The sequence below is a fragment of the Triticum urartu genome, chromosome 1 (genome assembly GCF_003073215.2).
Source record: "Triticum urartu cultivar G1812 chromosome 1, Tu2.1, whole genome shotgun sequence".
NCBI lineage: Eukaryota > Viridiplantae > Streptophyta > Magnoliopsida > Poales > Poaceae > Triticum > Triticum urartu.
In genome coordinates, this window is record NC_053022.1 from 292,750,293 (window position 1) to 292,763,757 (window position 13,465).

The window sequence follows — 13,465 nt, forward strand, 5'->3', positions numbered from 1 at the left end:
AACAAGAACTTCGACCAGCAGAGGACCAACTAGGTGATGCACCAGTACCACCTCGGGGACCTGGAGCAAGAGAAGGAGCGGGAGCTGGTTCTCTGCACGATTTTCTACCAGACGAACACTAGGGCCGGGAGTAAAAAGATTATAAGTTAGTTTGGTATTTGTACTTGTACTACCTTATCGTCCGCAATTTGGTATTGTTGTTAACGATCTTTCGGTATGAACTTAGCATTTGCTTCCAACCATCATGCCGAGGGTCGACGCGGATATAAAGCTGAATCATTTGTTTCGAAATGAATTTTCAGGCACTTGATTTTTATTTGATGGGTAGCATAAGCACCTGCAGTTTGAATTCCCAGTTCTCAATTTTTTTTGAAACAAGTGCATGCACTTATTGTCACGATGAAAAAACAATATACCTGCTACATCCCAGTTATTAGTCTGTACTTGCAGAATTCTCTCATTTATTGAGCAGGTATATTGTTTTTTTTAGGTCGAGCAAGTTTCAACTGGACTGTAGACTGCCCAGGCTTGGTTTTGTTTTTAACAGGCCTAGCCCATGACGACAACAGGGCACAAAGATCCAGCAGGTATCTACTGGCATCTAGCCCGCCAGCGTTAGTTATATTTTGTGTTACAACATCCGCATGCAGTTTTTTTACTGAATCAAACACATAGCCCAGTTCTATTTTCCTCTAGAAATACCATGTCCTACTTCCGTTTTCTAATCTCTACCTATAGTTTTACTAGTTCATATACACGTATCATTCTATTGAAAATACATTTCCCTTTTCATATTTACATCCTTATTTTTGTTGTTGTCTTCCCTCCTAGCGCTGATTTTTTACCACAGGTTTTCCCTTAAACCAACTCAATTGTCCCACGTCTTATTTGCTTACAAAAACAAAATGATTTTTTTGGCAAATCAATAAGTTCTTAAAAAAATGTTTATCATTTCAGGATTACAACAGTTCGGACTCCACCGAAATTTGCAAAATAAGGTTGAACTTTTTGACCGTGGTCCTAGGCAGAAAATGGGTTGTAATAAATTACTTAACAGTTAGGAAATGGGCTGCAAATTATTAAAAAAATAGAAAATGGGTTCTATGTTGTCTGCCACAGATTTGTAGGCTGACTTGTGGGCCTACTAAGTTCATGCATACACAGGTTTCTCAAAAAAAGAAACTTAGTCAACAATCGACTCTACCAGCGTCAGACCGTTAGGTGTCAATCTAACGGCAATCGTGCTTCTTCGGTCTCTGATCTTCCTGCTCCAGCCGCCCAAACCAGCGCCGGCAGAACCAGCCGCTCCCGCCTCCCATGGTCGGTTGTGCTGCCGGGCAGGCCTCATGGCCCCACCATACTCGCATCCCTGGCCTGGCTATCCCTCTACTCACCCACACCTCCTGTTATTTTCCGGCGACAGCAGCCGAACCAGTCAACCCTCGTACTCCCCACCGTGTGGGCAGCCACTGTCGTGTCTTTCCCGGCTCTGTGTCATTCCCTCCGTAGGCCTCGCCGTCGTCCACCGCCCTGGTGCTCTCGGCGTGGCATGGTCAACGTGGTCAATGAACGACATCCGTCGGAAGTGGACTGTACGTGGAGAGGATGACAGCTGGGTCCATGGCTGCACACAAGGAAATGCCTCCTTATTACACGCAAAATAATGATTCCTCCACCTGACATCTGGGACCAACCGAAAGGTCCTCTGTATTTCGCGAAAAAATGTTCCCGCCGCTGACAGCTCGGACCCACCAGCTATATCTTCGCACGCAAGGAAGTGCTGCCTTATTACGCACAAAAAAATGAATACTCCCTGCTAGCTGGGACCCACCATATGGGAGGCTGACTTGTGGGCCTACTAAGTTGACGCGGACGGAGGGCTTTTTCAACTTAGTCAATATGAATGATTCTAGCTCCAGTGACCGTATGATGTCCATCCAATGGCCGTAGTGCTTCTTCAACCTCTGGACTTCTTGCTCCAGCCGCCCAAACCAACACCGGTCGTGACGCGTGCTCCTACCTCCTATGGCCGGTTGTGATGCTGCGGAGGCCTCACCCCCCCTACTACTCCCACCGCTAGCCTGGCCCTATGGCGACGGCAGGCTCACACCGCAATCGAACCAGTGAACCCTTGTACTCCTGTCCACGTGGGCTTCCACTGCCGCGTCTTCCCCAGCTCCGCGTCGTCCCCTTCCTAGGCCTCGACGTCGTCTACCACCCTGGTGCTCTCGGCGCGGCATGGTCAACGTGGTCAAGGAACAACTTCCATCGGAAGAATACTATACGTGGACAGGCTGACAGCTGGGTCCACGGCCGCAGCAAGGAAGTGCCTCCTTATTACGCGGGAAATAATGATTCCTCCACCTGGCAGCAGGGACCCACCAGACGAGCCACCGTATTTCATGAGAAAAAGCATTTCCATGACTGCTGGGACCCACCAACTATATCTTTGCACATAAGGAAGTGCGTCCATATTACGGGCAAAAAAATGATTCGCCCCCTGACTGCTGGGACCCACCAGCTACATCTTCGCACGGAAGGAAGTGCCTGACAGTCGGGACCCACCTGGTCGAAGCGTACGTAGCATTGTCATTCTGGTCGCTAACGTGTACGTACATACTGGTTGATGTAGAGGCGCACACGTGTCGTAGTAGAGGCGCGCACGTAGTATGTACACGTACGTACAACCATGGTGCAAGAAAGTAAATACGGCCACGTACGTACATACAGGCGAGGTCTCGAACGCCTACTCGCGCATACGTACGGCTAGGGCTCGTGTACATGGCTTGGTAGGAATGGAGAAGCTGCGCCGTCGTCGTGTTCATGGGGAGGCAACGAAATGCGTCATTTTCATAGGGAGGCAACGGAATACGTCGTGTTCATCGGGAGCCAACCAGCTTGGACGGAACAGCCGATGGAATTGAGGCCTGGCATACCGCAGAACGGAGAAAACGGCCTTGTGTTCGACTGGCCACGATCGAAACAGGATCATGTTCATCGGGAGGGGTCTGGCGTACCGCAAAATGGTGGAAACAGGCCTCCTACGGTGGGAACGGTGCCCTGTTGATCGGGAGGGGTGTGGCGTATCGCGAAATGGAGGAAACAAACTTCTGTTGGAGCGCTACGGTTGAAACGGGGTCCTGTCCATCGGGAGGGGTGTGGCGTACTGCAAAACGGGACTCCATGGGATATTGTTCATCTCCACCGTCGACTCCCTCAACAGGCTACTATTCATCCACCGTCGACCTCCTCCAGCCTCCACATGCGACTGTTCATCCACGGGCTCCTTTTCATCCAGCCTCCACCACGCGCTCCTCCACCGGCTACTGTTCAACCAGCCCTCTCCATGGGGTCCTGTTCAACCACCCCTCCACGGGCTACTGTTCATCCAGCCCTCCACCGGCTACTATTCAACCAGCCCTCCACGGGGTCCTGTTCATCCAGCCCTCCACGGGGTCCTGTTCATCCACCGGTTCGATCGATCGGAGTCCTGTTCATCCAGCGGCAACGGCCTCTACTACCACGGGGTCTTGTTCATCCAACCCCCACCGGGAACTGTTCATCCCAACACCCCCCCCAACAACGCTCACTATTCATCAAGGGAAGGAGGCAGCAGTGTTCGATCGGCTTCAGTTAGCAGCAGTAGCGAAGGTATCACTCGGGTTTAGTTAACAGCAAGGGATCGATCAGGGTTCAGTAACATAGTTAGTGCAATCGCTCGGGTTCAGTTAGAGCCCAACGCCTCACTCGGGTTCAGTTAGAGCGCAACACCTCGCACACATGCGTACATGTACGAGAGAAACGCGCATCGCTCGGCCCCCGGCCACCCACCAAAACCGGAACTCCCTAATATTTTCCTTGCCCTCGCTTCTACCACAGTTTTTTCCGTCATGGACGGCCCAAAGAATGTCATGCAGCTGTGTCACCGGCCCGCCCAGGATGAAAAGCCCATTTTCTATCATGATTTTTTGTCATAGAAGTAGGAGCCCACCACATCTATGATGATACCGGGTTTTGTCACAATTATCGTCATAGAAGTGTCATAAGCATCACAGGAAAAAAATTCGTTCGGCCCAAAATGTCACGGATGTGTCTTTTTTTGTAGTGTTGCCTGCTTCTTGTGGTGGCCTTGCCCCTTGCCGGGATCGCCTGCCCGACAAGGGAGGCCCTTCTCTTGCCCATATCTTGCTCCTTAGGCTCGATCTTAGTCTCTCTGGACTGCATGTTGGTTCTTCGAATCTCTTGGTCCTTCAATCTCTGACTTGGGTTGGTGCTTCAATCTCGATCTTGTGCATGTACACAGTTGGGTAATAGACCCAGGGTTTGTTGCACCTACATAATGTTTGATTCTTTGACCGTTTACCACCTTCGGATTTGTGCCTTCGGCGTAGTTGATCTTGATGGCACCGGAACGATAGACCTCCTCGATAATGTAAGGACCTTCCCATTTAGAGAGAAGTTTTCCTGCAAAAAATCTTAAACGAGAGTTGTATAGCAAAACATGATCACGTACATTAAACTCATGCTTTTGTATCCTCTTGTCATGCCATTTTTAACCTTTTCTTTAAACAACTTGGCATTCTCATAGGCTTGGGTTCTCCATTCATCAAGTGAGGTAATGTCAAATAACCTATTTTCACCGGCAAGTTGGAAATCATAGTTGAGCTCTTTGATTGCCCAATAAGATTTATGTTCTAGTTATAGAGGTAAGTGACATGCTTTTCCATAAACCATTTTATACGGAGACATACCCATAGGATTCTTATAAGAAGTTCTATAAGCCTGTAATGCATCATCAAGTTTCTTAGACCAATTCTTTCTAGATCTATTAATAGTCTTTTGCAAAATCAATTTATCTATTGCTCAATTCTACTTGACCACTAGACCGAGAATGACATGGAGATGCAATTCTATGATTAACATCATACTTAGCAAGCAATTTATAGAGAGCACCATGAATAAAATGTGAACCACCATCAGTCATTAAATATCTTGGGACTCCAAACCTCGGAAAAATAACTTCTTTAAGCATCTTAATAGAAGTGTTATGATTAGCACTACTAGTTTGAATAGCGTCTACCCACTTAGTAACATAATCAACAACAACTAGAATATGTGTATACCCATTAGAGGAAGGAAAAGGTCACAAATAATCAAATCCACAAACATCAAATGGTTCAATGACGAGTGAATAATTCATAGGCATTTACTGACGTCTAATAATATTACAAATTCTCTAGCATTCATCACAAGACAAGACATACTTAGGAGCATCCTTGAAGAGAGTAGGCCAATAAAAACCAGATTGCAATACCTTGTGTGCAGTTCTATCTCTAGCATGGTGTCCTTAGTAGGCCTCGGAGTGACACTTGCATAGGATATGTTCCTGTTCATGCTCAGGTACACAACGTCTAATAACACCATCTACTCCTTCTTTATAAAGGTGTGGTCATCCCAAAACTAACGTCTTAAATCATACAAAAACTTTTTCTTTTGCTGGTATGTGAAACTAGGAGGTATAAATTTAACAACAATGTAATTACAATAATCAGCATACCATGGATCATTACAAGAAGCATTTATGACAGCTAGTTGTTCATCAGGAAAGCTATCATTAATAGGTCGTGGGTCATCAAGAACATTTTCTAACCTAAACAAGTTGTCTGCAACGGGGTTCTAAGCTCCCTTTCTATCAATAATATGCAAATCAAATTCTTGTAGCAAGAGAACCCATCTAATAAGTCTAGGTTTAGCATGTTTCTTTTTCATAAGATATTTAATAGCAGCATGATCAGTGTGAACAGTTACTTTGGAATCTACAATATAACATAAGAACTTATCATAAGCAAAAACAACTGCTAAAATTCCTTTTTCAGTAGTTGCATAATTTCTTTGGGCACTGTCCAGAGTTTTACTAGCATAATGAATAACATTCAATTTCTTATCAACTCTTTGTCCTAGAACAACACCAACTGCATAATCACTAGCATCACACATATTTTCAAAGGGTAAATTCCAATCAGGTGGTTGAACAATAGGTGCATAAATCAAGGCTTTCTTAAGTATTTCAAATGCTTCTACACAATCATCATCAAACACAAAAGGAACATCCTTTTGCAAGATATTAGTGAGAGGCCTAGAAATTTTAGAGAAGTCTTTAATAAACCTCCTATAGAAACCAACATGAACAAGGAAACTTATTATACCTTTGATATCTTTAGGACACGACATCTTTTCAATAGCATCTACTTTAGCTTTATCAACTTCAATACCTCTTTCAGAAATTTTATGCCCCAAGACAATACCTTCATTAACCATAAAGTGTCACTTCTCCCAATTCAAGACAAGAATAGCTTCTTCACATCTCTGCAAAACTCGATCTAGGTTGCTTAAGCAATCATCAAAAGAATTACATGAATGGAGAAATCATCCACGAAAACCTCAACAATCTTTTCACATAAGTCAGAGAATATAGCAGTCATGCATCTTTGAAAGCAGGCAGGTGCATTGCATAAACCAAAAGGCATACGTCTATAAGAAAAAGTACCAAAAGGGCAAGTAAAAGTGGTCTTTTCTTAGTCCTCTTTTGACACAAGTATTTGAGAGAAACCAAAATAACCATCTAGAAAGCAAAAATGTGTTTGTTTGGATAGTCTTTCTAGCATTTGATCAATAAAAGGTAGAGGGTAATGATCTTTTCTAGTAGCTTTGTTTAATTTGCGAAAATCAATTACCATTCTATAGCCTGTAACAATTCTTTGTGGAAAGATTCATTCTTATCATTAGGAACAACAGTAATACCTCCCGTCTTAGGGACACAATGAATAGGACTTACCCAGCTACTATCAGTAATAGGATAAATTATACCTGCCTCCAAAAGCTTTAGTATTTCATTTCTTACCACTTCTTTCATCTAAGGATTTAACCGTCATTGATGATCAACAACTGGTTTAGCATCAAGCTCCAATTTAATTTTGCGCTGACGTAGAGTGGGACTAATGCCCTTAAGATCATCAAGAGTATATCCAATAGCTGCACGGTGCTTCTTCAGAGTTTTCAATAATTTCTTTTCTTCATGCTCTAAAAGGTTAGCACTAATAATAACATGATATATCTTCTTTTCATCAAGATAAGCATATTTCAAAGTATCAGGTAATTGTTTAGGCTCGAATACGGTATCACCCTTGGGTGGAGGAGGATCGCCAAGGATTTCAACAGGAAATTGTGTTTCAAAATAGGCCCTTGATTAAAGAATATTTCATCTAATTCCTTTCTTTCATTCATAAATATATCATTTTCATGGTCTAGCAAATATTGTTCTAAAGGATCAGTAGGAGGCACGTCAATAGAAGCAAGACCAATATTTCATATTTACTAGGCAATTATTTATCATGGGGTTGTCTATGAAATTTAGAGAAATTAAAATCATGAGACATATCCCCTAAACCTGCGGTAACAATATCATTCTTGCAGTCTAGCTTAACATTAATAGTGTTCAAGAAAGGTCTACCAAATATAAAGGGACAAAAATCATCTTGTGGGCAACCAAGAACAAGAAAATAAATAGGGTTCCCACACAAGACTTCAACATCTCTAACAATCCCAATTGGTGATATAGTATCTCTATTGGCAAGTTTAATTGTGACATCAATATCTTCTATCTCAGCAGGTGCAATATCATTCATAATTCTTTATATAAAGTAAAAGGAATTGCACTCACACTAGCACCCACATCACATAAGCCATGACAACAATGATCTCCTATTTTAATAGAAACAACAGGCATGCCAACAATAGGTCTATGTTTATCTTTAATATCGGGTTTAGAAATTCTAGCAGCTTCAGCACATAAGTAAATAACATGCCCATCAATATTATCAACCAAGAGTTCTTTAACCATAGCAATACTAGGTTCAACCTTAATTTTTTCAGGGGGTGTAGGTGTTCTATTATAACTCTTACGAACCATAGTTGAAGCTTTAGTATGATCCTTTATTCTAATAGGAAAAGGTGGTTTCTCAATATAACAGTACGAACAATAGGATCAACATTATAAGTTATAGCTTCTTCTTCAACTTTAATAGGTTCTACTACTTTCAATTCAATGGGAGGATGATATTTAAACCACTTCTCCTTGGGGAGATAAACATGAGTAGCAAAATATTCACAAAAAGAAGTTACTATCTCAGAGTCAAGTCCATATTAAGTGCTAAAATCGCGAAAAGCGTCGGTATCCATATAAGATTTAACACAATCAAACTTAAGGTTTATACCTGACTCCTCACCTTCATCGAGTTCCCAATCTTCAGAGTTGCGTTTAATTCTTTCCAATAAATCCCATTTGAATTCTATATCATTGTTTATAAAAGAACCAGTACAAGAAGTATCGAGCATGGATCGGTCATTTGAGAAAGCCGAGCATAAATTTTTTGAATAATAATTTATTTTCAGAGCTCGTGATTGGGGCATGAATATAACATTGACTTAAGCCTCCCCCAATCTTGAGCGATACTTTCTCCTTCACGAGGCCAAAAATTATATATGTAATTCCAATCACAATGAACTAGGTGCATAGGATAAAACTTCTAATGAAATTCCAATTTCAATCGGTTGTAGTTCCAAGATCCAATATCATTGCATAGCCTATACCATGTTAATGCCTTCTCCTTCAAAGATAAAGGGAATACCTTCTTCTTGACTTCATCTTCGGGCAAACCTGCAAGTTTAAATAATCCAAAAACTTCATCCACCTAGATTAGATGCATATCAGGGTGTAATGTTCTGTCTCCTGCATAAGGATTAGCCAGAAGTTTCTCTATCATACCCGATGGAATTTCATAATAAATATTTTCAGTAGGTGCGGTAGGTTGAGGGCAACTCTTTGCTCTACCAGTCGGGGTGAAGATACCCCTAACAACCCCCTTAAAGGATTATTTTCCATAGTAACAAGTGATAGTAAATTTCAGCACGTCATATAAATGTTTCCTAACCAAATTCCACTCACCAAAGGCGCTTCACTCCCCGGAAACGGCGCCAGAAAAGAGTCTTGATGACCCAAAAGTATAGGGGATCTATTGTAATCCTTTCAATAAGTAAGAGTGTCGAACCCAATGAGGATCAGAAGGAAATGACAAGCGGTTTTCAGCAAAGTATTCTCTGCAAGCACTGAAATTATCGGTAACAGATAGTTGTGTGATAAGATAATTCATAAAGGGTAATGAGTAACAAAAGTAAATAAAATGCAGCAAGGTGTCCCAATCCTTTTTGTAGCAAAGGACAAGCCTGGACGAACTCTTATATAAAGGAAAGCACTCCCGAGGACACATGGGAATTACTGTCAAGCTAGTTTTCATCATTCTCATATGATTCGTGTTTGTTACTTTGATAATTTAATATGTGGGTGGACCGGTGCTTGGGTGCTCCCCTTCCTTGGACAAGCCTTCAACTTATGATTAAACCCTCTCACAAGCATCCGCAACTACGAAAGAAGAATTAAGATAAATCTAACCATAGCATGAAACATATGGATCCAAATCAGCCCCTTATGAAGCAATGATAAACTAGGGTTTAAGCTTCTGTCACTCTAGCTACCCATCATCTACTTATTACTTCCCAATGCCTTCCCCTAGGCCCAAATCATGGTGAAGTTTCATGTAGTCGACGTTCAGATAACACCACTAGAGGAAAGACAACATACATCTCATTAAAATATCGAATGAATACCAAATTAACATGATTACTTATAACAAGACTTCTCACATGTCCTCACGAACAAACGTAACTACTCACAAAGCATATTCATGTTCATAATCAGAGGAGTATTAATTATCATTAAGGATATTAACATATGATCTTCCACCAAATAAACCAACTAGCATCAACCACAAGGAGTAATCAACACTACTAGCAAACCACAGGTAACAATCTGAGGTTTTGAGACAAAGATCGAATACAAGAGATGAAGTAGGGTTTGAGAGGAGATGGTGTTGGTGAAGATGTTGATGGAGATTGACCCCCTCTTGATGAGAGGATCATTGGTGAGGACGATGGCTTTCATTTCCTCCTCCGGGAGGTAAGTTTCCCCGACAGAACAGCTCCGCCGGAGCCCTAGATTGGTTCTACCCAAGTTCCACCTCGAGACGGTGGCGCTTCGTCCCGAAAGATTCCTCTTGATTTTTTCCAGGACAAAACACACCTTATAGAAGAAGATGGGCATCGGGGGCCTGCCAGGTGGCCCACAAGGCAGGGGGCGCGCCCCCACCCTTGTGGATGTAGGTGGCCCCCCTCTGGTGCTTTCTTTGCCCAAAATTTTTTATATATTCCAAAATAATTCTCCCTGAAGTTTCGGGATTTTTGGAGTTGTGCAGAATAGGTCTCTAATATTTGCTCCTTTTCCAGTCCAGAATTCCAGCTGCCTGCATCTCCCTCTTCATGTAAACCTTGTAAAATAAGAGAGAAAAGGCATAAGTATTGTACCATAATGTGTCATAACAACACATAATGCAACAAATATCAATATAAAAGCATGATGCCAAATGGACGTAGCAGACACACCTATTTGAGAAAGCCAAAATTATGCTATGATTTGTTAGAATTGCTCTATATGCTTCACTTAAATTTTTTGAGCTATGGAATTGCTCTAGTGCTTCACTTGTATCTTTTTGAGCACGGTGTGCTGTAATATTTTTGCAGAAATGCTCTCATGCTTCACTTATATTTATTTGAGAGTTAGTGAAATTTTGAAGAAATTCTCTCATGCTTCACTTATATTATTTTGAGAGAAGAAATTTTTATGCTCACGTTTGATGCGTAGAATCCCAAGGTCATCCCCATGGACCTACCTATGTCTCCCACGACACCACTTGGACCAATGACAAGAGCACGAGCCAAGGCTATGAAAGATAAGGTGAACTCACTCCTCTCCGAACTACCACTTTCTATGCATGACACATGGCTACTACCTCAAGCGGAAACCCTATGTGTGATCAGGTACTTGGAGGAAAGCCATGGCTCAGCTATACCCAACGGACAAGACGGTGAGGACACCAAGCCCAATGGACAAGAAGAAGGACTGCTCGAAACTCCCAGGCACCGGACGACCGGCGAACCCTGGACGTCCGACGAACTCCAGGCTCTAGACGACCGGCCCCCTTCGGACAACCGGCACTACCACTCCCGAGCCAAAATGCCGGATTTCCGAAGACCTCCGGACGACCGGCGCCCCAGACATCCGACCCCGACCGGACGTCCGACTGAAGCACACCTGAGCCAAATCTACGGACGCCCGACGAGCACCGGACGTCTGGACCCTTGCGAGCCTCAGGACGACTGGTAACTATCGGACGTCCGACGCCTGTGTGCTGATTTTGCGTTGGGCTGGAGCCCATGTACCCCTTCAACCTCTAAGACTATATATAGACCCCCACCTCCTCTTTTCTAGGGTTAGCGTTGTGATAGCTCATATTAGAGATAGAGCCTCACTCATCCACATCAGATCTACTCCTCGAGAGAGACCGCGGCCCCTCTATGAAGAAGATCCCCTTGGATTCAAGACCCCCTTTTGGGTGGCCCCATTCAAGACCTCCTTTGGAGAAGAACCAGTTACCGTGTATCGTCCCTTGTTGACCGTAGATCATGTGAACTCTTTTGTGTTCAAGAATCTAGCATATATGTGATCATTCTTGTTGGTTTTAGTGTTTCTCTCGTGTTTCCCCTCATGTTCTTCGTGTTCTTCGCGGGATCTGCTCCTTTCATGAAATATCAGCCATATAGGGTTCCACCCTACATCAATGTTCTTCACTTAGAATCTTTTGAGCTTATCAAAAGCAACATATGAAATTAGTCCCAAAGTGATACATATTCAAGAGAGATATAATAAAAACTTTCATGAAGATCATTAGACAAAATAAACTTGATTCTTTGAAATGGTATTGAGATATTATGATAGTGATATGTTAGTCATGTTGGTGAGTAATTATGCTTTAGTAGAATATTGGTGTTAAGGTTTGTGATTCCCTATGCAAGCACGAAAGCCAATAGTTATGCAATGAAATTACATCCTACTTGTGGTGCATTATTCGGTGTTAGTTATGCCTCTTCCATGGTCTCTATATGCCTCTTCCAATTCCGTATCAACCATGGGAAGATATTAGCATCGATTTCGTGCTTGGTTTGCCTAGAACTAGAAATGGGAAGGATTCCGTGTTTGTTGTTGTGGATAGATTCTCTAAAATGGCACATTTCATTCCTTGCAACAAGATAGACGATGCTTCACATGTTGCCAATCTCTTTTGTTTTTGTTGGGAAATATTTCGTCTACATGGAGTGCCAAAGACGATTGTCTCGGACCGCGACGTCAAGTTCTTGAGTTACTTTTGGAAAACCTTATGCGTCAAGCTCGGAATGAAACTACTCTTCTCCACGGTTACCATCTACAAACCGACGGCCAAACGGAGGTGACCAACCGCACACTCTCTCCTCTACTTCGCGTGCTAATCAAGAAGAACATCAAGGAGTGGGAGGAGTGTCTACCTATCACCGAGTTCGCCTACAACTATGCAAGACACTCAACTACCGGCAAGTCCCCCTTCGAGGTCGTCTATGGATTCAACCCATGGTCCCCATTGGACATTCTTCCTCTACCACTACAAGAGCGCATCAATATGGACGCAAGTGCACGTGTGAACCATCTCAAGAAGTTGCATGAAGATACAAGGCACACCATCGAGCGCCAAGTACAACGACTAACAGCCAAGCTCAACATCAACAAGCACCTCATGGTATTCAACATTGGTGATCTTGTGTGGCTACCCTCGCAAGGACCGCTTCCCCACTGAACGCAAGTCTAAACTCCTACCTCGAGCAGATGGACCCTTCAAGGTGCTTGTACGCTACAACAACAATGCCACCAAGATCAACCTCCCACGCGACAAGTACAACGTGAGCGACGTCTTCAATGTCAAGGTTCTCTCGCCCTACCATGGTGATGAAGAATTCGATCCGAGGTCGGATCTTTCCCAAGGGAGGGGAGATTATGCGGAGCATTCCAAGGTCATCCCCATGGACCTACCTACGTCTCCCACGACACCACTTGGACCAATGACAAGAGCACGAGCCAAGGCTATGAAAGATAAGGTGAACTCACTCCTCTCTGAACTACCACTTTCTATGCATGAGACATGGCTACTACCTCAAGCCGAAACCCTATGTGTGATCAGGTACTTGGAGGAAAGCCACGGCTCAGCTATACCCAACGGACAAGACGGTGAGGACACCAAGACCAATGGACAAGAAGAAGGACTGCTCGAAACTCCTAGGCACCGGACGACCGGCGAACCACGGACGTCCGACGAACTCCAGGCTCTGGATGACCGGCCCCCTTCGGACGACCGGCGCTACCAATCCCGAGCCAAAACACCGGATTTCCGAAGATGTCCGAACGACCAACGCCCCGGTCATCCAACCC